This window comes from Eleutherodactylus coqui, chromosome 4 (genome assembly GCF_035609145.1).
Source record: "Eleutherodactylus coqui strain aEleCoq1 chromosome 4, aEleCoq1.hap1, whole genome shotgun sequence".
Taxonomy (NCBI): domain Eukaryota; kingdom Metazoa; phylum Chordata; class Amphibia; order Anura; family Eleutherodactylidae; genus Eleutherodactylus; species Eleutherodactylus coqui.
The window spans coordinates 46,983,314-47,009,742 of NC_089840.1; the positions used below are offsets into that span (position 1 = coordinate 46,983,314).

The 26,429-nt window shown below is 43.6% G+C and overlaps 4 non-coding genes across 4 annotated transcripts; 3 read left to right on the plus strand and 1 right to left on the minus strand.

Annotated features, from left to right (window-relative positions):
• Positions 1-7,995: 7,995 nt before the first annotated feature.
• On the plus strand, positions 7,996-8,067 carry TRNAP-AGG (transfer RNA proline (anticodon AGG)). The gene has a single exon. It is a non-coding gene; the product is annotated as a tRNA-Pro (tRNA).
• Positions 8,068-13,585: 5,518 nt separating this feature from the next.
• Positions 13,586-13,657, plus strand: TRNAP-AGG (transfer RNA proline (anticodon AGG)). Its single transcript has one exon. It is a non-coding gene; the product is annotated as a tRNA-Pro (tRNA).
• Positions 13,658-19,670: 6,013 nt separating this feature from the next.
• TRNAP-AGG (transfer RNA proline (anticodon AGG)) lies at positions 19,671-19,742 on the plus strand. The gene has a single exon. It is a non-coding gene; the product is annotated as a tRNA-Pro (tRNA).
• A 240-nt stretch (positions 19,743-19,982) lies between these two features.
• Positions 19,983-20,054, minus strand: TRNAP-CGG (transfer RNA proline (anticodon CGG)). The gene has a single exon. It is a non-coding gene; the product is annotated as a tRNA-Pro (tRNA).
• Between the last annotated feature and the right edge of the window lie 6,375 nt (positions 20,055-26,429).

Consider the following 26,429-nt stretch of genomic DNA (forward strand, 5'->3'; position numbering starts at 1 on the left):
CAGGCTCGGGGGGGGGCGGCGGGTGGGCGGAGGTGAGCTGCCTTATCCGAGCGTGCTCGCTCATCTTTACTCAACATGCAAAAAACATAGCTCTGTTTATGGATAAATCAAAAACGTTCTGGGTCTTTGAATGCAATAATGTCAAATGTTTCATTTGTATTTTTTAAAAAAAGGGTTTTTATTGCGTAAAAGTGGAAAAAAAAACAAAACCCCCCCACAATTTTGGTATCATATTGACCCTCAGAAAAAAGTTATAATGCCATGTATACCACATACTGAATGCAGTAAAGAATAAAAAACAATGGCAGAATTGGTGTTCTTTTACACCGCCCCTCCAAAGTAATAAAAGTTATGCAGTACATACACCCCCCAAAATGGAACAATAGGAACTGCAGCTCGTCACGCAACAAACTAACCTTCAGATAAAATAAAGTTATGGGTTTTCAAAAGTAGAGATGAAAATCCCCCAAAATTACCAAACTAGGCCGCTTAGTTAAAAGAATAACCAAGTACTCAACAAAAATGTTTTTAGCAAATAAAAGTCATAAAACATTCCTCTGCATTCTGCTCAAAAAATGTATATAAATTAAACACTATGTTATTTGGTGGTAAAAACCATGCCATAAAAAATACACATAGAAACTCAAAGAAAAAACAAAGCCTCACACTACAGGGGCAATAAAGAGATAAGAAGTAATGGCTCTCGGACTCCAGCAGTCCATGGCCTTAAGAGGTTAATGAATGGACTGAAACCCGCACTGCTTAGTCATTAAGAATGCTGAATGGTGCAAAAGGCTAAATGTGTCTCATATCTCATGGGAAATCTACAATAATAAATATTTCACAATAGCAAATCCATTCTGTGTGTGGGTACGACCGGACAAATAATGCAGAACTTATTAACCATTTAAATGGGCGGTCCATCTGTCTCATACAATGATTTGAAGGCTTTGAATATCTAGAATCGTACATGTAAGAAAGGGAGCCCAACTGCTAAAACCGGTATACTACCAGGCTGTGGGCAGCACAGTGGCCACCAGGCTTGGCAGAACTTGGCAGTGTACCATGGTACTGGTGTATTATGTCGCCACCGGAAATAAGGGGTAGCGACATAATACAGCTCTGTCAAAAAGCAGTAACGCTCCCAGCTTCTGATTGGCTGGCGGCCCGTCAGTGGTAAGGCTGGGAACTGCGGCGGCCTGCCCTCTGAAGTAGCAGTGCTCAGGGCTGTGGAATAGCCCATCACGCGCTGTCCCCAGCTTCAGCACAGGTGCCCACTGATGGCAACTCGGCTCCCCTGCCTCCACTGCGTTCAGCTGTTGTCACGGGCGCCACTGCCAAGAGGATCGTGGGGAGCAGAGCAGCCGTCTGCACCCCCCCCCCCCCCCCGTGCTCCAGGGTCGGCAATGCATACAGGTGCCGTCCGTAGGGCGATGGAGCGCAGGGTATGGATGGGCAGGACTTGCAGCCGGGAGCGCAGAGAACAGGCCGATGGTGGGGGAATAGACTTTTGCTGTGGGATGGAGGGTTAGGCTTGTCTGAAACTCGAATTACTATGAGCCCATAAAAGTCACAATGTTTGGCTCTAGGGTTTGACAGGGCTGAGATGGAGGAACGCCCCTGTCACACCCCTAGATTCTGATTGGGTGGCGACCCAGCAGAGCTCAGAGGGCCGACAGCAGCATGGAAGAGACTTTTGCCGTGGGATGGAGGGTTAGGGTTAGGGGTCGTTTCACAGTTAGGCTTACATTATTAGTAAGCCTAAGAGTGAAATGACCCCTAACCCTGCATCCCACGGCAAAGGTCCTTCCATACTGCTGTCGGCCCTCTGGGCTCTGCTGGGTCGCCACCCAATCGGAAGCTGGGGGTGTGACAGGGGCATTCCTCCATCTCAGCCCTGTCAAACCCCTAGCTTCCCGTGGTGTCAAGGTACAACAGTACCGTGTACCATCCCTAGAGCCAAACATTGTGACTTTTATGGGCTCATAGTAATGCGAGTTTCAGACAAGCATATTATAACATGTCTGTCATATGGATCCATAATACAGATGTGTTACAGATGACGTTACAACCGTATTTCATCAGTATTTGACTTTGTATTCACAATTATTGGTTTTATTTTCTACTGGTCAAATACAGATCCATATTATCCTAATAGAAAATAATACCAATAGGGAGTCAAAAACAGGCAAAAATAGGTCATCCTGCATTAAAAAAAAAATGGCCCTGAAAAATATGGCCATGTGAACAGATACATAGATTTACATTAGCTCCGTATGACGGTCTGCAAAACACAGACCCAATATGGAGTTAACCCTTTCCAATCCACTGTCTGACGTCTGAAGACATTATGATTTAAGGCTCTACAGCTCCGATGTTGGAAGACGTCCGTCGGGGTTCTCTTGCTGTATATTGCCAGCCTCTCTGCTGTCAGAGCCTATCCAACGTGTCACTTCATGCAGTACTGGCTTTAGCCAGCATATAGCGCTGTTGTATAATGGCAGAAAAAGAGTAAGCCCCCTAGGAAAACCAGGATACAAATTGGATTGGAAAGGGTTAAAATACGCTTGTCTGAAAGCAACCAAAGAAGGGGCCCAGTACGCTTCCCTATTTCCTGACACACAGCCATAAGTTTCTGTTATCTAATGTTACGGTAACTCAAACAGACCGCAGCGAAACTCTTCAGACACCTTACAGATCTCTCAAGTATGCGATTTCACAACTCGCAAGAATGTTGCTCCTCATTCCAGACACCAGCGGCCAATGATACTAATGGAAGTAACAGTCTCAGAGATTAGTGAGCGGATGTTCCCAACATCAAGACCCCGAATTGTCACTGCCTAGTGAAAAATGCTGCAAACCATAAAGTAGGCTGTTATAAGACAAATGCGGAGAGTCAATTAACAATAAATGTCCTAAAAAGATGAGAGCCAATTAACGGGACTCTGTCACCAGGTCCATGCTGCCCGAAGTTTGACTTAGAGCTGAGTCACAGAGGCGGGCCACTTGGCCTCTCCACCGCCAGCATCATGGGTGACAGCTCTGGCCTTATATACAAGAGGAAAGAGAGCTGTCAGTCTAGATGATGTGGGGGGGGGGGGGGGGGGGGAGGCAGGCATGACTCGGGGCTCAACTCCAAGTCAAACTTCAAGGTGTGTTTCAAAATACAATATACATAGGGGTATTGAGCATAGCTGATCTGAGTTTACACTGCCAATGGTTCGGGCAGCATGAATTGGGTCACAGGTTCCCTTCACAAATGTTAGCCACTCTTGACATTCCCTTCATATATACAAGAATATAAATGCTACACAGGTGAGGTCACACATAGCTAAAAGCTAAAGAGTTTATTATCGTTTTAGTCAGTAGAACAAAATGTTATCGCTCATGTTTGTGAGGCCAGCTAGGCTTAAACATGTTCTGTTTTCTTTCTTCCCAGCCTTGGAAAGATATAACGTTAAGAACTTGCTGTAAGTTTAGGTCTTCCGTATTTTTCGCCATTTTATTTTCAGAACTGTTTTGCACTCATTTTCTTCACTTTCTATCGTTTTTTGCAAAAACTACATTTTTTGTAATAAACATTAAATCTTTGATAAGTTTTGTCTCTGTTGCTCTGAACCTTTAACCCTTTGCAATCCAGTTTTGGATTCAGGGTTTCCTAGGGGGCTTTCTCTTTCTGCCATTATACAATGGCGCCATCTGCTGGCTAGAGCCAGTACTGCAGTGTGGGACATGCTGGAGAGGCCCCCGACAACAGAGCGGCCAGTAATCTACAGTAAGAATACCCTGCTGGACGTCTTCTGACATTGGAGCTGTACAGCCTTCAATCAGAATGTCTTTAGACATGAGACAGTGGATTGAAAAGGGTTAAAGTGGTTACATCAGAATTTACTTTTATCCCCTTTCCAATAGGTTATAAAAGACTGATAGGTGGGAGCCGCATTGGAGACCTCTACCCATCCATCTTGTCACTGCGGGCTTGCTGCAGCCACTCAAGTGATGTCAGACTGAATGAAGCAACGAGCGCACATGTGCGGCACTACTCCATTCATTTTAATGGAGCTGATGGAAATAGTCACTATAAGTAAGCACTCGACTATCTTTGGCAGTCCTGGTGAAAATCAATCATTAACTGTCCTCCTCATTGCAGGAAATACAGTGATCCCATAATGAGGAAGATGGGGGCATGGGATCCTCATTCAGGAGATCACCGGAGTCTCAGCAATAGGCAGGTGATAAAAGTTAATTTTGTTACAAACTCTTGTAACCCTTCAGTTGTGTTAACCTTTAGATTGCTGGAAAGCAGTGTGTGTATATATGCGTGTGTGTACACTGGTGTAACCATAGGGGATGCAGGGGATGCGGTTGCACCCGGGCCCAGGAGCCTTAGGGGGCCCATAATGTCTCTCTTCTCCATATAGGGAGCCCAGTACTATGAATAAAACATTATTGTTGGGGGCAATATAGCAGGTTTTGCATTGGGGCCCAGCAGCTTCAAGTTACGCCTCTGTGTGTGTATATATGTATGCAGGTCCGTTGACCATACCAGGGGTGGTGATAGCGAGTATTTGGGGATTTTTGGACTGTGTTTGTGTCCGATTTATGCTTGGACTTTGCAATCTTAGTGGAAGTTGAGCACAAGATTAAATGAGTGAGATTGGCCAACACCCAAGTCACGTGCTGGGGGAGTACATATGTGACAACTTCTTTAACATAGAGCAATAACATTTCACACATAGCTGACTTGATGCAAAATATGCACTGAGCTGATTTCTGTAGGAAGCAGACAGCTTTGTTCTCACTGCAGTGGCCAAGCTTGGTATAACAGGCAAAGTTCCCACTCACTTCAATGACCCCTGCTGGTCCTAATATACTTTTTCTGTCTGCAGGGCATGTTCATTTGCATATGGGAGACAAACATGCCCCCAATTTAAATGACTATTAAGCCTGAGTTCCTGATCCCCTTTTTTCTAGCGGAATTGCGCTATGCATTGCACACCTCCTTGTGTATTGCGCGCACATTTGCACCCCGCCAATAGACTTCCATGGGGACTTTTGGTGCACAAATGCACACAAAAGTAGAGCATGCTGCGCACACAAGATACAGAAATGTGTACGAGTCCATTGACATTAATAGGTTCTCTTCTCTGCATATTGCGTGCATAAATTTCGTGCGCACAAACATGCCGCTGTGAAAGAGCCTTAAGGATAGGCCATTAATAGCTAACAGATAGACAACCCCTTTAAGGATAGGCCATTAATAGCTAACAGATAGACAACCCCTTTAAGGATAGGCCATTAATAGTTAACAGATAGACAACCCCTTTAAAGGTAATTTTATCGATTTCGATAGACAGTCCCTATTACTGATGTCTCCAGCCCACGCAGCCCAGTCTATAAAACGTGGCAGCTGTCCAGGGTACTGCTTACCACAGAAGTAATGGGAAATCTTAAGAGGAAAAGCAAGACACAGGAAAAGTAGAATAAGAACTGAAACAAACCTTTTTCATTGATTACAGTTTCTCTCAATCTATTGATTTCTGTTATCAGAAAGCCAATTTTTAAAGGCCAACTGCTTTTAGTTTGCTGGCCCTTTAAAAATTCCAAAGCCACAATGCTTATATATGGAAAATATAATAAAAGCCCAATCATAATTTCACTAGCTTCAGAGGTTTTCCACCCATCTACCTTGAGTTATGTCTTACATGCAGATTGTGATGCGGATTTTGGTATGAATTTGCAGCGGAGTTGCAGCAGAATCGCTCCGTTGCATTTCCATGCCACTGCCTTGGCAATACCGCAAGGCAGGCGGATTTTGGTGCAGATTTATTTGTGGTGGAGTTTTACACCATTCTTATACTCTAGTCACATTCAGAGCTGCATTAAGAAGTTTGCAGCTTTCCAGCATGCTTGCAGGCTTGCAGAACTCCTCTGCTGCCACCTGCAGGTCCCATCATCGGCCTCCGAAGCAGATACATACATCAGGCTACTCTAAAAACGGACTGACATGAGCGTAGTCTGCGTGCGCATTTCGGTATCCTGAACTGGAGCCTTCTTCTGTGAACCCCAAGATCATATTGACTTGAATATGTGGATCTAGGAAGATCTCCTCCGTTTTCATTGGAGACCCTCTTGTGACACAATAGGTGACTGTACCATATTTGGATACTGAGGGACAGGGGGCTGCGGCCGAAAGTGAAAGGAAAGTCGCTGCAAAGTGCCTGTTTAAGGGAGGCTTGGAGGGTTTTAATATAAAAGTAAGGTCTTGTTCACATCTGCACTGCGAGCAGGAAAAAAGCAACTCCTGGCCAAAGGGAACCGTAGTATGACGGAACCAAATGATGCCGAACAGACAGCGGTGGCTACAAATGTCATGCGGCATTTCGCCAGACTTGACAGGATGAAATAGCGCTTCACAGCAGAAATCAGCGACAGAGGCTCTGAACGGAGCTCCGACTTTGACCTAAAAATAAAGTTGCCCCTTAAATGTAAAAAAAAGTCCGTTTTTTAAGGTCTGGTCCTCAAGGGGTTAACAAACATTTGTTTTAAAACTATTTTAACCCTTTCCAATCCAATTTGTATCCAGATTTTCCTAGGGGGCTTACTCTTTTTCTGCTGTTATACAAAGGCGCTATATGCTGGCTAAAGCCGGTACTGCATGAGGTGACACGTTGGATAGGCTCCGACAGCATAGAGGCTGGTAATATACAGTAAGAGAACCCCGACGGACGTCCTCCAACATCGGAGCTGTACAGCCTTAAATTATAATGTCTTCAGACAGTGGGTTGGAAAGGGTTAACTTTTGTATCTAAGGCCGCTCTCACACACTTGAAATCGTGGCATTTTGTCGTAATTTTGAGCGGCGTTTTCAAGCGCATTGTACGGCATTCGGCAGCGTTTTTTTAACGCACCCCAGCATTGTGATGGGTGGGAGCAGCCTAAACATTTGTTTTAATTACCCAATATGCGTTGTCAATAAAACAAAGCCTCTAAGATACAATTGACCTAAAAATTTAGTTGACCTCTGAATGCAAAAATATAAACAAAATACAGGTTTTAAAGGACAAACTGGTTGGGTTCTCAAGGGGTTAACTAGCATTCGTTTAAAAGAAAAACGGTGTTCAAGGGCAAAATTGTCCTTGTTCTCAAGGGGTTAACAAACGAAGCCTCATCCAGATACAACTGACCTAAAAAGGCCGTTGACCCCTGAATGAAAAAACATAATAAAAAAAAACATTTTTTCAGGGCAAAATTGGCCTAGTACTGTAGGGGTTAACAAACATTGTTAGAAGGATTTTTTAAAAACATTTTAAACTTTTGTCTAAACATTTTTAATTACCCAATGTCCAAAAATGTGAAACGATAGAAGAGAAAAATGTCAGGCTGTCCCCCGTGCATCTATCTATATTACTCCCCAAATGCACACCATTCGCAACCTGATTGGTTGTTTGGATTTACTCATTCCCAGATATTGGTTACTTGGGTTGCCTGATTCTCAGTGATTGGTTATTTGGTTTGGCTGGTTCACGGTTATTGGTTGTTTAGGTTGGCTCGTGTAGAAGTGGGGAGTAATAGGCTAATATGCGCCCCCCCCACCCCCCAACCGTACACTGCACTGCAGCCATCAGCAGAAACAATCTGCACCAATACCGCAGAACAAACGCTTCACAGGTCCACCAGCTTCCAACCAGCAAGACTCTTACGTCGAAACTCCGCCCTTTTTTTTGCATGAACGGATCCTATTGGCTCTCAGTAATGTCTATCGGTGCTAAGAAAACAAGAGCTTATTCTGATTGGCTGGAAGGAGGGGCCCTGATGATTGGCTGTTATTAAAGCAAGGAACTAGTCGGAGAGCGGATTATGTGGGCCCCTAGGGACTTGTCAGGGGTGGCTGTGATGAGGGGCCACAGGAATGGAAGATGCTGCAATAATAACATATCATGCTGTGCTCCATATAGAGCCAGAAGATAAACAGTGGAAGCAGCTCAGCACATTGGCTCGTTGGTCTAGGGGTATGATTCTCGCTTAGGGTGCGAGAGGTCCCGGGTTCAAATCCCGGACGAGCCCTGTTTTTTTTTTCTATCTTTCTGTATTTTTTATTATATATATTTTTTTAGTCTTGTATATAAAATATCTCATGCTAAAAGTAATTTCATTAGGTAAAAAAATAAAAAATATCTACATAATTATTCTTAAACAAGGATATTCCAGTATCATGAATATATATAGCCTAGAAGGATATTCCCATCATGTATACTGATGTCAGCTGCACAGGATATACCATAAATGGGGAAATTTGGGCTGTCAGCTATTATGCCAGCTATTGCCATAGACCGCCGGGGATGACAGAAGCCGGACTCGTAGCTTTAAAGGGGTTTTCCAGAAAAATACCATTGATGACTTTTCTTCAGGATAGTTCATAAATAATTGATCGGCTGGGGACTGCTGCTGACGACCCTAGTTGATCAACTGATCAGGCGCCGGCTATCAGCTCCACAATAGACAGCAGTCACAGCGGAAGCTGCTGCTCCATCCTCTGTGTAGTGGCCAACGCTTGTAACTGCAGGTGCAGCTTTCATTAAAGTCTATGAGAGCTGTGCCTGCAGTTACAAGCGCCGGCCACTACACCAGAATCGGCACAGCAGGCCCCCAATTAGCTGGGGTCTCTATCAACAGACCCCAGATGATCAACTATTGATGACCTATCTTGAGAATAGGTCGTCATTGGTATTTCCAAAGCTCCTTTAAAATATAAAGCCTCCTTTAAAAAATACTAAGAGTACAATGCTGGGTGTGGTTACCTTCTCATACACTAACGTTGGGGGGGCAAATACCTTATTTTTAAAAACACATTTGTCTGTCAGTATGGCTTCACCTCTTTGGAAATAAAGTTTCTTTTCCTTTGGAGGAACATGGAGCAAAGTCAAAACCAGCGCAGGCTGGAACACGTTCCATAATAATATGACTCGCTCTTCCCATGTAGCCCGAAGTCCCGGTTGGTTCATGCAGGAAGGATTATCGGATACAATGTTGCAATCAGAGTGGGAGATGAGCCAGATTATACATGGCATGGAATAGGAAGAAAACACTTTTGTTCTCTGGGAACAAAATCCACTAAATAAAAGTGAAGATTGGTGGGGGAGGGGAACAGTTAATTATATTTCCCAGTTACATATCAGGAGCACCATGGGGTGGGTGGGGCGGGCAGATGTTTTAATCTGCAGGTTTATTATATTTTATAGATCCAGGTAGAAGCATACATGGAGGCAGGGACGTAACTATAGGCGGTGCAGAGGTAGCAGTCGCTAACAGGTCTAGGAGCTTTAGGGGGCCCAAAGGTCCCCCCTGTTACATACCAAGACACCAGTATTATAAATGGCACATGGTAGATAGAGGGTCATGTTACAGATTCCGCATTACAGGCTCCTAATTACGTCCCTGCATGGAGGTAAGGGGGCAATGAGCACCCACCTATTATCGCTGGTTTCTTTATCCTAAGGGACGAGGGCATGATGAATTCCTGCGCCCCACCCTGCACCTCTTGTTTCCTAACACAGCAGTGTCAATGGAGAAGGCCTATCTATAATCTCTGTATCTACTACTGTCATTGACTGTAGTTTGGAATAAGACCATCTTCTGAAGACACCCTCACTAGTTGCCCACTCTTCACAATGTTGTCCTTAAAGGGGTATCCTGGATGTCCGTAATGAGGAGCCGGAAAAGTAATAGGGGGTAACACTCCCATACACTTCAATAGAAGTGAAGCCAGCTGTAACACTTCTAGCGATGACCACTTATGATGACATTTGTACTGCTGCAGAGACAGTGAGCCGAACAATCAGATGATTGTGGAGGATTCCTAGCGGTGGACCCCCGATGATCAACTATTGATGACCTATTCTGACCATCACTGTGCACATTATGCCACCATTGTGAGATTACTGTGAGCATTATCCCAGTACTGTGAAATCACTCTATTAAGTCTTGCTATAGAAACCTATGGTTACTACCGTGTTTCCCCGAAAATAAGGCACCCCCTGAAATTTGCAGAAGTCCCAAATATAAGGCACCCCCCGATAGTAAGGCATAGTAAAGTGTGCAGGCATGTCAAGAGGCCTGTCCCCTGCTGCCATCCCCGTTGTCTCCTACCTCCAGATGTATAGGTAGATCTGCAGACAGTCTGCTGTTATCCTGTCGCTGCTGTGCTGTACGAGTGTGCTATTGTGAGCTCCCCTTGCTGGCTGGAAAAGTCCATACTGTACGTTCTGTTCCTGCTGTACATGTCTGCTGTGATGAGCTCCCCCTGGTGGCCGGAAGCTGCAATACCATCCCTGCTTACAAGTGGTACAGGACCTTCTGTCTGCAGACAGGTACGTTACTTTACAGCCCTTATTTTTCTATGGCTCTGTGTGTGAGTCAGGCAACCTGTGTGTGATTCTTAAGGCTGGGTTCTCACAGAGCGTATTTCCAGCGGAAATCTCGCAGTTTGGCCACAGCGATAAACAGCGAGATTTCCGCCGGGAAAGCGCTGCTTCAAAACCCAGGGCACTCAGCCGCTTGTTTTGAAGCGACCTGGCTGCACGCTTTTCCGTTTCTGTGGCTGGTGAATCCGCACCCCAACACCGGCTTCTCCCAGCTTTGCCGTGACAGATTTTCTGTCCCATGTGGACGAGATTTCTGAGAAATTTCGTCCACAAAGCTGGCCAATTGAGGGATTAGCGGCCACAGACGGATTTGCCGCGGTGAAATAAGACACCCCCTGAAAATAAGACGTAGCGCATATTTGGGAGCAAAAATTAATATAGGACGCGTCTTATTTTAGGGGAAACAGGGTAGTTAGGCCCCTGCTAGATACAATTATAGTAAACCCTCAACAGTCTAAAGTGTAAATTAGGGTGGTTTCACATCATGTCTATTTGGGAGATAGTGGAGCATTTATCTGTGGAAATTGGATGTTCGCTTTGAAGCTATGTAGCAGAAATGTTTAGGATGTGACAGCAAGGGCACCATGACCCGGGTGTGACTGCTACTTCCACACCCTCCATAGCTACACTCCCATTGAGGAGGAAAGGCTTTATAGAAAGACCATCAGAAACCTCCTCCTCCTGCTTTGGGAGCTTCCAAACGAAACCATTCCCTTTGGTACGCCATGATGTTCCTCCATCATGCATTGACCCAGGTAGCAACATTTAGGTGGCTTTCTCGTCTAGACCCCATAACAGTGTTGAGACCAAGATTGTCAGACTTCTAAGAAGATCCTATGGTGGGCCCAAGTTGTGACATGATAATTGAGCCCATGAAGAACCTTTCGGAAGTCGTCAGAGTCACTTATAGAGTTTATACATGATCATGATGAATCCCAAGCCTGAGTGTAGAATCGCTAATCGAGAAGATTTCCTGTCCTAGTGGACCTTGCCTGCTCATTGGAATGGCCAGCACTCTTTGGCACACACATTCAATAGATTTGTGGCCAGAAATTTGAATTATATGATTATCATATGTCATAGGAACATTCCTAGTGCTTCTAAAGGATGCAATAAAGAAATCCTGCCCTCGATGGAAGCTGTGGTGAATACAGTGGAGAGATTAAACAAGTTTGTCATGTCTCAAATATGTGACCTCTAAACAGCCTTGAAAATGTTCCTTCTGTTTCTCTTCATTCCAGTTATGTGCAGCAAAAGACCTCGACTATAGAGAGTACAGAGCAGAGGTTATGGATATCAACACAACACCACTGGTTTCAGCGCCACCAAATCATCACTGTCTAATACAAAGCAACAAACCCGCCAGGACAATGGGGACTTGTTTTTATACCTAAACAAACTATTTTTAAGGGCCAAAAAATATTGGCGCATTCGCAAATACGCTCGCTGCTGCGGGGTGTATTACATAAACCAGGGATTTTTTTTTTACTATTCAAACTCTATGCTGTTGCGCGCAAGTTTGAAAATAAAAGCAGGAAGATAAGTCCTGCAGAGAAACTACTGGCGAGAAAGGTAGGGCTAGTCCGATCTCTTTTCGCACATAGTATTAACACGCTGGAATCCATGGAAATCAATGGTTTTGTTTCATCCCAATTTGTGTCCATGAGTTTTACAGCCCCAAACCGGGACAAAATCACGACCATCTGTTTAAGCCATAAAAGAGTATATTATTCCTCTCTCTTGTATGAGTGTATAATAAAATTGGCCTTAAAGGACATGTCCACCTTTGAATACTGCTTTTCATTTTGCACACTGCGATAATTCTACATGAAAAAACGAGACACTGTGTACATACATTACATTAGTTATCCTGTACTGATCCTGAGTTATATCATGTATTATACTTCAGAGCTGCACTCACTATTCTGCTGGTTGAATCACTGTGTACATACATTACATTACTTACCCTGTACTGATCCTGAGTTATATCATGTATTATACTTCAGAGCTGCACTCACTATTCTGCTGGTTGAATCACTGTGTACATACATTATATTGCTTATCCTGTACTGATCCTGAGTTACATCTTGTATTATACTCCAGAGCCGCACTCACTATTCTGCTGGTGGAGTCACTGTGCACATACATTGCATTACTTATCCTGTACTGATCCTGAGTTACATCCTGTATTATACTCCAGAGCTGTACTCACTATTCTGCTGTGGAGTCACTGTGTGCATACATTACATTACTTATCCGGTACTGATCCTGAGTTACATCCTGTATTATACTCCAGAGCTGCACTCACTATTCTGCTGGAGGAGTCACTGTGTACATACATTACATTACTTATCCGGTACTGATCCTGAGTTATATCATGTATTATACTTCAGAGCTGCACTCACTATTCTGCTGGTGGAGTCACTGTGTACATACATTACATTACTTATCCTGTACTGATCCTTAGTTACATCTTGTATTATACTCCAGAGCTGCACTCACTATTCTGCTGGAGGAGTCACTGTGTACATGCATTATATTGCTTATCCTGTACTGATCCTGAGTTACATCCTGCATTATACTCCAGAGCTGCACTCACTATTCTGCTGGTGGAGTCACTGTGTACATACATTGCATTACTTATCCTGTACTGATCCTGAGTTGCATCTTGTATTATACTCCAGAGCTGCACTCACTATTCTGCTGGTGGAGTCACTGTGTACATACATTACATTACTTGCCCTGTACTGATCCTGAGTTACATCCTGCATTATACTCCAGAGCTGCACTCACTATTCTGCTAGTGAAGTCACTGTGTACATACATTACGCCACATGCTGCACCGTTGCCACGGTAACCGCGCTCCCCAACTGACCAGGCCTATGAGAACAGAGGCAACCAATAGAAAAAGTGCTGGGATATAAAGGAAGAATATAATTGTCCCGGAGCTCTGTCTATCGCGCTTGTAGGAAACTACGTCTGATTGGCTGGCTTGGAACAAAGCAGCAGTTGATTGGTTCAGAGCCGGACGTGTGAATTATTAGGTGATGTTATGACAGAGTGTTCATAAGGTGCGGGAGAGGTGCAGCGCAGCGGTGGAGAGGGGGGCAGTTAGGCGTATTAGGTATTTAGAAATAGGTTACGTTGGAATGCAACACATTGGCTCGTTGGTCTAGGGGTATGATTCTCGCTTAGGGTGCGAGAGGTCCCGGGTTCAAATCCCGGACGAGCCCAGTTTTGTGTATCTCAGAACGGATCCAGCAAATAAAATATCCTCATAACGTAAGCAATTCATATTGCTGTGTAGAACGTGTTGCGCTGTGAGAGAGTCACACAAAAGGCCCTCGCTTGCACGCACGGATCCCGTAGCAGAATCCATCCGTGGACATGGAGAGAGGAATATACTTACCTTTACAGCGCGGGTCTCCTCTGTGCCGTTCTTTCTTGCGTCCAGACGTGCGGGACGCAGTGCAATTTAAAAAAAAAATCTCCTGGTTTCCCACGGACAGCTGTGGCTGTGCCACGGATCGACAGCTCCCGTCACGCGGGATCCGCTGAAAAATGTAGCCTGCTGCGATTTCGGTCCGCGTGCGAAAAAAAAAGATCACATCAGCATGCTTTTAATTGTTTTGCGGGTGCTAATGCATCCTTATGGGCGGCTACAGGTGCAGATCTCCCGCGCCGGAGACTCGCGCAGACTTTATCATTAAAATCCGCCCGTGGACATTGGGCCCAAAGTAAAGTTAGTTACCATAGCAACAAAAAATAACACTAGTGAAATCGGACATCACATTGATGGTTTGACAAGAGTTTCGTTAGTGTCCGTTATATTTGGAGTAGGGAGTAGTGTAGAACCCCAAATATAACGGCCACTAAGGGAACCCTTGTCAGGTGATGTCTGTTTCACTAGTGACAGTAAATGGTTCCGTTACAGCACTGACGGAACCCCCGGATGGAATCTCACAGTGCTGTGGGAAACGCTCCCTGAGGGCCCCTGTACCTTTTAACACTCGCGAGAGCGTGACGTTATTGCGTGAGCGCTATCATGACCTCTCGTGAGCAGATCAACGCTCTTTATTGTGTTTTTTCCGCTGCCGGAGCTGTTCACATTGGCGCGGGACACACCCACGCCATCTTTGAACAGACGTGGCAGCCTAATTAGTAGGCGGGGCAGCCAGCTTAGTTCCAGGTCTACTCGATCTTCCCCTCGAAATTGCGCCGATCAATGCGTGATTTCATGCAAACAGGGTGCGCACCCCTATAGACTTCTATGGAGCCTTGGGTTATCAAATGTGCACAAAAATAGAGCATGCTGCGTACTTTTCCTGCGGGGGACGTGGATTAGCATGGTCAGCACATGGCCCAAACTACACTGGCGTGTGCGGGGGCTTGGGCTCATTCACACTTGTATTTAAAGAAAAAATGTCTTTGTGTTTAAAAAACAGCTCATGATGGATCCAGTGATAGAAGACACATAGGTGCGCTGGCCCTTTAAGGAAGAGCAGTCTGGGTGTATCTTCACGCCTATGCCTGTATACTAGTGTGGGTGAATGAGAGTGGACAGCTGTTGGGCTCTGTATCACAGGAGAGGCTTTGTGGTGTTGGGTCCGCGGCTGCCTTATGTACTGGGGCTCTCAGTGTTCAAAAGTAAGAGATGCCAAAATTTCAGTTTCGCCTTTGAAGACCAAAGCCTTTCACTTGACTGTTATCCACGGCGAATGAATGAGCGCTTGTAGCGCGCTGGATTGTCCGGCACAGCTGCCGCTCTGGTAGAACATCAGTTATTTCCCTGCCAATTATTACATGGGGAATACAAAGAAATCTCATAAACAACTGACCCCTCCCCCACCCAAACCTTCATATATGGTATTATAGGCTGATACTTCAGAAATTCAGAGCCGTTGGAAGCTGTGATAATAAACACGCCTTATTGCTGGCAGGTGGAGAACATATAGCCCTGGCGCCAATGTATGCATGTCAAACAAATCCGTTGGCATGCTGTATGGTTGCGTAGGTTATTGTCCTGTTCTATGTCATTTATGTTACAAACTGTACTGTGACAATTGTATCGTATGTGACCTGCGCTGTGACAATAGCATGGTATGTGACTTGAACTGGGACAGTCGTATATGATCTGTTCTTTAACAGCCGTATAGTATGTGACCTACACTAAGATAGTTGTACAATATGTGATCTGTACTGTGACAGTTGTAAAATATGTAATCTGTACTGTAATATTTGTATAGTATGTGACCTGTACTGTAATAATAGTATAGTATGTGACCTGTACTGTGACAGATGTATATGTGACCTGTGCTGTAATAATTGTATAGTATGCGACCTGTGCTGTGACAGATGTATATCTGACCTGTACTGTGACAGATGTATGTGACCTGTACTGTAATAATTGTATAGTACGTGACCTGTATGTGACAGTGGTACAATATGTGACCTGTACTGTGACAGTTGTAAAATATGTAATCTGTACTGTAATAATTGTATAGTATGTGACCTGTACTGTAATAATTGTGTACTATGTGACCTGCGCTGTGACAGATGTATGTGACCTGTACTGTAATAATTGTATAGTATGCGACCTGTGCTGTGACAGATGTATGTGACCTGTACTGTAATAATAGTATAGTATGTGACCTGTACTGTGACAGATGTATATCTGACCTGTACTGTAATAATTGTATAGTATGCGACCTGTGCTGTGACAGATGTATGTGACCTGTACTGTAATAATTGTATAGTATGTGACCTGTACTGTATAATAGTATAGTATGTGACCTGTACTGTGACAGATGTATATCTGACCTGTACTGTAATAATTGTATAGTATGCGACCTGTGCTGTGACAGATGTATGTGACCTGTACTGTAATAATTGTATAGTATGTGACCTGTACCGTGACAGATATATGTGACCTGTACTGTAATAATTGTATAGTATGTGACCTGTACCGTGACAGATATATGTGACCTGTACTGTAATAATTGTATAGTATGTGACCTGTACTGTGACAGATGTATGTGACCTGTACTATAATAATTGTATAGTATGCGACCTGTACTGTGACAGATGTATGTGACCTGTACTGTAATAATTGTGTACTATGTGACCTGCGCTGTGACAGATGTATGTGACCTGTACTGTCATAATTGTATAGTATGTGACCTGTACTGTGACAGATGTATGTGACCTGTGCTGTAATAATTGTATAGTATGTGACCTGTACCGTGACAGATATATGTGACCTGTACTGTAATAATTGTATAGTATGTGACCTGTACTGTGACAGATGTATGTGACCTGTACTATAATAATTGTATAGTATGCGACCTGTACTGTGACAGATGTATGTGACCTGTACTGTAATAATTGTGTACTATGTGACCTGCGCTGTGACAGATGTATGTGACCTGTACTGTAATAATTGTATAGTATGCGACCTGTACTGTGACAGATGTATATGTGACCTGTGCTGTAATAATTGTATAGTATGCGACCTGTATGTGACAGTGGTACAATATGTGACCTGTACTGTGACAGTTGTAAAATATGTAATCTGTACTGTAATAATTGTACAGTATGTGACCTATACTCTGTAATAATTGTATAGTATGTGACCTGTACCGTGACAGATATATGTGACCTGTACTGTAATAATTGTATAGTATGTGACCTGTACCGTGACAGATATATGTGACCTGTACTGTAATAATTGTATAGTATGTGACCTGTACTGTGACAGATGTATGTGACCTGTACTGTAATAATTGTATAGTATGCGACCTGTACTGTGACAGATGTATGTGACCTGTACTGTAATAATTGTATAGTATGCGACCTGTTCTGTGACAGATGTATGTGACCTGTACTGTAATAATTGTATAGTATGTCACCTGTACGTGACAGTTGTACAATATGAGATTTGTACTGTGACAGTTGTAAAATATGTAATCTGTACTGTAATATTTGTATAGTATGTGGCCTGTACTGTGACAGTTGACCAATATGTGACCGGTACTATGATAATCAATATAGTATGTTATCTTCACTATGCAATCTGTACTATTACAGTTGTAGAGTATGGGCCCTGTATTATGATACTTAAATATACTGTGACCTGTCTATGAGAATTGTATATGTGATTTATACTATTGCATGGTATATGACCTATATATATAGCAATCATCTAATATGTGACCGGTACTTTTACAGTAGTATAATCGTTTGACCTGTACTGTGGCCATCATATAGTATGTGACCTGTACTAGGACAATAGTACAATATGTGACATGCACTATGACAGTTGGATATGTGATCTGCACTGTAATAATAGTATATTATGTGACCTGTTCTTTATAATCTGTACTATTACACTTGTGTAGTATAGGATTTGTACTATGATAGTTAAGTATAATGTAATCTGTCTATAACAATTGTATATGTGACTTGTACTATCGCATGGAACATGACCTGTACTGTAGCAATCATGTAATATGTGACCTGCACAGTAACAGTCATATATTATGTAACCTGTACTGTAACAATAGTATAGTATGTGATCTATACTAAGACAGTTGTACAATATGTGATCTGTACTGTGACAGTTGTATGTGTGACCAGCACTGTAATAATCATATATTTTGAGACTTGTACTATATAATATGTATTATTACACTTGTGTAGTATAGGATCTGTACTACGATAGTTAAATATGAGACCTGACTATAATGATTGTATATGTGACTTGTACTATCGCCTGGAACATGACCTATACTATAGCAATCATGTAATATGTGACCTGCACAGTAACAGTCATATATTATGTAACCTATACTGTAACAATTGTATAGTATGTGATCTATACTAAGACAGTTGTACAATATATGATCTGTACTATGACAATTTTATGTGTGACCAGCACTGTAATAATCATATATTTTGTGACTTGTACCATATAATCTGTATTATTACACTTGTGTAGTATAGGATCTGTACTATGATAGTTAAATATAATGAGACCTGACTATAACGATTGTATATGTGACTTGTACTATTGCATGGTATATGACCTATACTATAGCAATCATGTAATATGACTGGTACTTTGACAGTTATATAGTATTTGACCTGTACTGTAACAATTGTATAGTATGTGACCTGTAGTATGTCAATTTAACAGTATGTAACCTTTAATGACAGTTAGTATGTGACCTGTACTGTAACAATTGTATAGTATATGATCTGTACTTTGACAGTCATATCGTATGTGATCTATACTGTGACAGTTGTAGAATATATGACCTGTACTATGATAGTTAAATATAATGTGACCTGTCTATAGCAATTGTATATGTGACTTATACTATAGCAATCATATAATATGTGACATGCACTATGAAAGTTGCATATGTGACCTGTACTGTAATAATCGTATAGTATGTTACCTGTATTATATAATCTGTACTATTACACTTGTGTAGTATACGATTTGTACTATGACAGTTAAATATAATGTGACCTATCTATAACAATTGTATATGTGATTTATACTATAGCAATCATGTAATATGTGACTGGTACTTTGATCGTTGTACAATATGTCCTATAGTATAACAGTCGTATGTGACCAGTGCTGTAACAATTGTACAGTATACGACCTCTATGATGACATTGTGATATGTGTAATGTGCGTATGACATAGATCACAAGAATGAATCACATCTCATCAAGATAATATAGTGATATGGAAATGTATTTGCCCCCTTCCAGATGTCCCTGATTATTACATATATAATATGTCGGGTTCCCTTGCTTTTTTGTAAACAAAAATACAATAATCTGAGATATCTGGCAGGGGGTGAATACTTTTGAACTGTACTGTATATAGCACTAGTATACTGTATGTGGCATACAGTTATTACAGTGGCTGTAGCTGTGCTGTAACAGGGTGCCCTGTGCTTGGTAGGGGACACTGTGGCTTTTCATGTGGGCATGGGGATTGGCACAGGAGCTACTTACTGTAGGAAAAATATACCTATATCAGTGGAACATGATAAGGGTAATTTCCCAATATATGCACATAAAGGAACAAGGATTCTATTCACTGAGGGCAAGCGGAGTTCTAGAACTTTATTTAAAACTAACATGATGGAATTTTTTTTCAATGGAACTGTTATATTCTTAGCAGAGCCAACTTTTCAGAGTTTCTTTCCTGCTGAATATACATCCAAAGGCTCGTTGGTCTAGGGGTATGATTCTCGCTTAGGGTGCGAGAGGTCCCGGGTTCAAATCCCGGACGAGCCCAATTTTTTTTCTTTAGAAGGGGATATCTAATTAAAAGGCACTTAAGCGTTCAATCAAATTTTTAAAGCAGACGAATAAATTACATGAATGAATGTGTAATGATTTAATTCACACACGATTTTCGCAGCTATTTACACATTTACATTTTGCTTTTATGTCAAGCTTGAATGAGGCGGAGAAGACGGACTGGGCGGATCGTTCACACTAATTCTACTGCATTGTAAAGCAAGAAAAAAAATTGGGCTCGTCCGGGATTTGAACCCGGGACCTCTCGCACCCGAAGCGAGAATCATACCCCTAGACCAACGAGCCACTCGCTATGTCTGATCTCCGTCTTCAGCACTTTAACTCGTCACATCCCGATCCGCTCACTTCCTCCTCCTATCGCCATGTTGCTATTTCTCGGCTCACCGACGATTTCGCTTCTTCCCCTTAATTTTTAGTAACTGGGCGCGAATTCGTGCGAAGCCGTTCCCCCGGCCGACAAGGACGGACGGTCTCTACAGTCGGGGCGCACCGAGACGCTGCGGGTCTCATCCCGGTCTTGTGCCGACGGGTGTAGGAAGATGGAGGGAAGGCGACCAAAGCCAGTCAAAGAGCGCAGATGAATCCCCCAGAAAGATGTGCGATGTAGGGGGTCTCCCGGCCAGGCTGCAGGGGCTCTGATTAATTCATTTGTAGTTACTGTATTTTATATGGAGTGATAGAGAAATCATGCTGAAGCACTCCTCCTAGTGGTGGTGATGCTGAACTGCAAGAAAGCAGATCTAGACTGTGCCAGCCACACATCACCCTCTGCGCCATCCATTGTCAGCTACAGTGCCCTCACGTTGCTGCCAAGCAAACACAATACCCAGCCAGCCAGAGTGCCCTTGGTACCACTTGCAATGCCCCATATACCAACCACAATATCCTACTGCCAGCTTCAGGGCTCCCATCTAGTCATGGTGCCCCTCATGCCAGTCACAGTTCCCTCAATCATCCACTAGTGATATCTACCTTGTTTCCAACTAGATTGCCTCCAGTGCCAGCAGCAGTTTTCCCCATGCCAGTGGCATGCTTCACCCACACAGCCCACAGTGCCCTGTTACCAGCCAGAGTTGTGCCAATGCCAGCGAAGGTGCTTGCACGGTGCCACACTAATGAGCCAGTTGTGTCATTACATCACAGGTTGCAGAAAATTCCACTAGTGATGTAACAAAGGGCACTGTTGCTATGGAAACCTTGTCAAGGTTTCCAAAGCAATTTACGATCTATAGCAACCAATCGCAGTGCAGCTTTCATATCTTAAAGGGCTTGTACCAGAATAATATAGGTCATCATTAGTTGATCGTCGAGGGTCCGCTACTTGGGACCCCCAGCGGCCAGCTGATCTCAGCCCCGCCCTCACTGCCGGCGGTTGGATGTTGACAGCTCCATCCGCATTATGATTGGAGACGGAAGCGTAATAGAAGGCTTGGCTCCCATTGAAATCAATGGATGCTATACCTTCTGTTGTACCTTCTGGCTCAGACCCCAATGCGGACTTCAAGCGCCCACTGCAGTGAGTTTGCGGGCTGAGAACAGCTGATCGCCAGGGGTCCCAAGTTGCAGACCCCCTCCAATCAACTATTGATAACCTTTCCTGAGGATAGGTCATGGATACTACTAGGGGTTAAATGCTCAGAATACCCTTTTAATGTATCAGAGCAATCTCTTGTAAAGAGCCCATCAGCTGATGCACTGGCTAATGTTCTACTAGGAACCTGGCATTCAGGTGGCAGGTACCAACTACTTAAACCCTTAGGCCTCATGTCCACTAGCTAAATGGAATTGCGGATTCCAGCAGCGGATTTTGCTCATAGGGAATCATTGGCCATCCGCGGTCCATTAAATAGATTTTTGCACCCGCGGATGGCATTTTAAAAGACTTGCGTTTTTCACGCGCGGGAGAAAAAACGTGGCATGCTCCATTCTGCTGCGGATTCTGCGCGGATCAACAACATTGCTATCACATGGATAGCAATGTGTGCGGATATCTGCATGCATAAAAAATACCATTTAAGGCCGGCTTCCCACGGCCGTGACGGGCTCCGCCGCGGAATTCCACGGCGGAGCCCGTCACGGCGCCCCCCAGAGACTCCAATACTCACCTCCGGATCCGGCGTCCTCCGTCCTGCATGCCGCTTCGACGCGCATGCGCAATAGAGCACGTGACGCGCCGGCTGCGTCATATGACACGCCCAAAGAGTCACATGATGCGCCGGCCGCGTCATATGACGCGGCTGGTGGTGGGTGGGAAAGCAGTTTCACGCTATCTTCTGCTGTGCTACGCGTATTACGCAGCGGAAATCTGTCCGTGGGAAGGAGCCCTAAAGCGAATCTGCGGCAGATTCTGCGCGGATTGTATTTTTCGAGTGGACATCAGGCCTTAGGCTGGTGGCACACAACCGGTTTTGAATTGTGGAATCCGCAATCGTCACCAGCGCGGATGATCCACGTTATTCCACATCCATTCAAAGAATAGAACATTCGTATGTCCGCTCACATAAAAAAAAAGATTTAAAAAAACCCCTGTACAGCGCATGACCAAGAGCGAGCTGCCGCGGTCATCAGCAATAAATCAGGTACGCAGGGCCGCCGGCTGCGATCAGCGACGGATTCCGCTCCGGGCTCCCACATGTGGAATCCGGCGAATTCTGCCATTGTTCTTTGGGCTTCTTTTTATGTGTTCCTCACAGAGCATAAATGACATGATCAGTTTTTTTTTCTGCGAATTGGTATGATGACGGTGATACCAAAATTATATATTATTTAGGTCTTACCACTTTTGCACAATAAAAACCTTTTTTTGAGAAATTATGTTTTTTGCATTGCTGCATTTAAAGTCCCATAAGTTTTTGATGTTTCCGTCGACTGAGCTCTTTGAAGGCTTGTTTTTTTGCGTGACGAGCTGTAGTTTTTATCGGTACCTTATTGAAGGACATGCTGCTTTTTTGATCACTTCTATTGTGTTTTTTTGGAAGATGAATTGAACAAAATAAGCATTTTGGCTCCTTTTTTCTCTCCTTTTGTTGTTTTTGCTGTGCAGGATAAATAGTGTGTTCAATTTATTGTGCAAGTCATTAAGGATATGATGATATGATGATACCAAATATGTGGTTTTTATTTTTAGTATTTTTTATTTATATATACAGTGATGGAAAAGTGTGCAAATAGGTTTTTTATCTTACTTTTTTTTCTACTATTTTTACTTTTTTCTTTACATTTTTTATGTTCCAGTAGGGAACTTGAACCAGAAAAGCTATAATTGCAGTACTTCTGTACTGCAATGTATTATCGCTTACAATCGTGATCACAGGCCATGGATGCCACCGCCTCGTGTATAGTTGCCATTGCAGCCCATCTACCTACTGTACCTTAATTACATAGTGGAGGGGTAAGGACATCACAGAGGCAGCGCTCTCCCTCTGTGAACCCTTTACATGCTGCAATCTACATTGATTGCAGCATGTAAGGGGTTAACAGCGGGGATCTGAGTTCTCACCAATTCTTGCTGTTGCAACAGGAGGCTGTCTGTCAGTCAGTCACAACCGGCTCCTGCTGCAGGATGGTGCAGGCTTAACTTCTTAAGTATGCCATGCACAGGACATAAGTTTACATCCAGTTATGTTAATTACTACCCAGCCAGGATGGAAACTTATGTCCTTTGGCAATAAAAGATAAATCATTGTCCAGACCTAGTACCCTCCATCATAGCAGCGGTATTCCCTAATGGCTCTCAGAGCTCGGGTCAGGAGATACTTGGACACATAAATGTGGCCAGTATACGCTCATCTAGCACCGTCTTCACAGGACTCATTTGCTGCTAACGTCTTGCATCACATGACACGCTGGGAGGTCTTGTGGAGTCCGTGCCTCGAATGGTTAAAATACAGTGGGAAGCTACACAATATTAGACTGGTGGGTTTAATGTTATAGCTGATCGGAGTATGTTATGGCATCCATTGAGGCCTAGTCTTCCTGGAAGCCTACTAGTAGTAATGTTATAGCTGATCGGAGTATGTTATGGCATCCATTGAGGCCTAGTCTTCCTGGAAGCCCACTAGTAGTAATGTTATAGCTGATCGCAGCATGTTATAGCATCCACTGAGGCCTAGTCTTCCTGGAAGCCTACTAGTAGTAATGTTATAGCTGATCGAAGTATGTTATGGCATCCACTAAGGCCTAGTCTTCCTGGAAGCCCACTAGTAGTAATGTTATAGCTGATCGGACTATGTTATGGCATCCATTGAGGCCTAGTCTTCCTGGAAGCCTACTAGTAGTAATGTTATAGCTGATCGGAGTATGTAATGGCATCCACTGAGGCCTAGTCTTCCTGGAAGCCTACTAGTAGTAATGTTATAGCTGATCGGAGTATGTTATGGCATCCACTAAGGCCTAGTCTTCCTGGAAGCCTACTAGTAGTAATGTTATAGCTGATCGGAGTATGTAATGGCATCCACTGAGGCCTAGTCTTCCTGGAAGCCTACTAGTAGTAATGTTATAGCTGATCGGAGTATGTTATGGCATCCACTGAGGCCTAGTCTTCCTGGAAGCCTACTAGTAGTAATGTTATAGCTGATCGGAGTATGTAATGGCATCCACTGAGGCCTAGTCTTCCTGGAAGCCTACTAGTAGTAATGTTATAGCTGATCGGAGTATGTTATGGCATCCACTGAGGCCTAGTCTTCCTGGAAGCCTACTAGTAGTAATGTTATAGCTGATCGGAGTATGTTATGGCATCCACTGAGGCCTAGTCTTCCTGGAAGCCTACTAGTAGTAATGTTATAGCTGATCGGAGTATGTTATGGCATCCACTGAGGCCTAGTCTTCCTGGAAGCCTACTAGTAGTAATGTTATAGCTGATCGGAGTATGTTATAGCATCCACTGAGGCCTAGTCTTCCTGGAAGCCCACTAGTAGTAATGTTATAGCTCATCGGAGTATGTTATGGCATCCACTGAGGCCTAGTCTTCCTGGAAGCCTACTAGTAGTAATGTTATAGCTGATCAGAGAATGTTATAAGCTTCCACTGAGGCCTAGTCTTCCTGGAAGCCCACTAGTAGTAATGTTATAGCTGATCGGAGTATGTTATAGCATCCACTGAGGCCTAGTTTTCCTGGAAGCCCACTAGTAGTAATGTTATAGCTGATCGGAGTATGTTATGGCATCCACTGAGGCCTAGTCTTCCTGGAAGCCCACTAGTAGTAATGTTATAGCTGATCGGAGTATGTTATAGCATCCACTGAGGCCTAGTTTTCCTGGAAGCCCACTAGTAGTAATGTTATAGCTGATCGGAGTATGTTATAGCATCCACTGAGGCCTAGTCGTACTGGAAGCCTACTAGTAGTAATGTTATAGCTGATCGGAGTATGTTATGGCATCCACTCAGGCCTAGTCTTCCTGGAAGCCTACTAGTAGTAATGTTATAGCTGATCGGAGTATGTTATGGCATCCACTGAGGCCTAGTCTTCCTGGAAGCCCATTAGTAGTAATGTTATAGCTGATCGGAGTATGTTATAGCATCCACTGAGGCCTAGTCTTCCTGGAAGCCCACTAGTAGTAATGTTATAGCTGATCGGACTATGTTATGGCATCCATTGAGGCCTAGTCTTCCTGGAAGCCCACTAGTAGTAATGTTATAGCTGATCGGAGTATGTTATAGCATCCACTGAGGCCTAGTCTTCCTGGAAGCCCACTAGTAGTAATGTTATAGCTGATTGGAGTATGTTATGGCATCCACTGAGGTCTAGTCTTCCTGGAAGCCTACTAGTAGTAGTGTTATAGCTGATCGGAGTATGTTATGGCATCCATTGAGGCTTAATCTTCCTGGAAGCCCACTAGTAGTAATGTTATAGCTGATCGGAGTATGTTATGGCATCCACTGAGGCCCAGTCTTCCTGGAAGCCTACTAGTAGTAATGTTATAGCTGATCGGAGTATGTTATGGCATCCACTGAGGCTTAATCTTCCTGGAAGCCCACTAGTAGTAATGTTATAGCTGATCGGAGTATGTTATAACCTTCCACTGAGGCCTAGTTGTACTGGAAGCCCACTAGTAGTGATGTTATAAGCTTCCACTGAGGCCTAGTCTTCCTGGAAGCCTGCTAGTAGTAATAAATGACAGACGAGGCCGGATCTTATAAAGAATATGTATTTATTTATAATTTACAATCGGGGACACGCTGTACACAGAGCCACACGTGGCAAATTGTCTTCCTCGCATTTCATTCCAGGATAATAACTGCTAATGTCAAAATTTAAGAGGCAGCAACAGAGAAAATGCACATAAAACAGGTAAAGAAAGGAAAAAATGGGTAGCGCTCCAAGAAATGGATAGACAGTGTGGTATTATATATCTGATATAGAGAGCTGTGTAGAGAAGACTCACCCCGTGACGCCGGGCCCGTGTAATGGGCTCCGGTACGTCAAGGTCCGGAATGGCGTATCAACCCACAGTATGGAGGAAGCTTCTTTACACTGGTCATAAGAGACATCTCGAAGAGAGCGTCATGGTTATTCCCAGAGGCGAAAAAATGCACCACGGGATAGACAAAGCAAATAAGCAGGATACAAAAAATTAACCAGCGCTCCAGTGTTTTGGAAGGCACTCCTGGGTCCAGGAAAGCAGGTAGAATTCAAAACGATGTGATGAAATCTTTATTTGC